Source organism: Bubalus kerabau, chromosome X, assembly GCF_029407905.1.
Source record: "Bubalus kerabau isolate K-KA32 ecotype Philippines breed swamp buffalo chromosome X, PCC_UOA_SB_1v2, whole genome shotgun sequence".
Classification (NCBI taxonomy): Eukaryota; Metazoa; Chordata; class Mammalia; order Artiodactyla; family Bovidae; genus Bubalus; species Bubalus kerabau.
Genome location: NC_073647.1, coordinates 54,455,977 through 54,456,692, shown reverse-complemented (window position 1 = coordinate 54,456,692; position 716 = coordinate 54,455,977). Strand labels below are relative to the sequence as shown.

Sequence of the window (716 nt, the reverse complement as noted above, 5' to 3'; positions counted from 1 at the left end):
CGCCTCTTCTGTTAATCATCATTCCTTTTTTTTGGCTGAATCCTACTGCAGTCTGTATTGGTTACAATCAGCAGAGAGCTCTATCTTTATGCACGAGTGCTCAAAACATGGGGTGTTCATTAACTCTTTCTACCACTCTGGCCATTTATGTCCTCATTTTCTAGTGCACAGATTCATATATAGCCAGAATTTAAGGCTCTCTTCCAATCAGCACTCTGAAAAAAAAAAAAAAAAGCCTGCTGCTGTCCAGAAAAAAAACAAAAAACAAACAAAAAAAAAACCTTTTCTCTCTTTCATCTCCAGGCTAAATGGAAAGAGGAGTTTTATAGTTTGCCCAGTTTTATAGTTTGGGTGGCTGCACACCACCCAAAAGCATTCAACCATTACTAAATTAAAAATGACTTTGTGGTTTTCACTTCAGCAGCATATATGCTATAATTAGAATGATTCAGAAAAGATTAACATGGCCTCTGAACAAGAATTACATACCAATTCATGAAGCATCTCATAATTTAAAACAGGCACTTTCATATATTGTGCTGAAAGTGAAAATGATTAACAGTGAATCCAACAATATCTTCCCAAATTGCAAATATACTTACCTCTTGATCCAGCAATCCCAAGTCTATAAATTTATCCTTTACATATACTGTTCACACGTATGAAATGATGTATTTAAAATGCAAACAGAAAAAACGAGGGCGTTCTCTATATAT

General features: G+C 34.8%; 1 non-coding gene across 1 annotated transcript; it reads left to right on the top strand.

The window, feature by feature from the left end:
- The first annotated feature begins 405 nt into the window (after positions 1-405).
- LOC129640476 (U6 spliceosomal RNA) lies at positions 406-515 on the top strand. Its single transcript, XR_008708845.1, has one exon. It is a non-coding gene; the product is annotated as a U6 spliceosomal RNA (small nuclear RNA).
- The last annotated feature ends 201 nt before the right edge of the window (positions 516-716 follow it).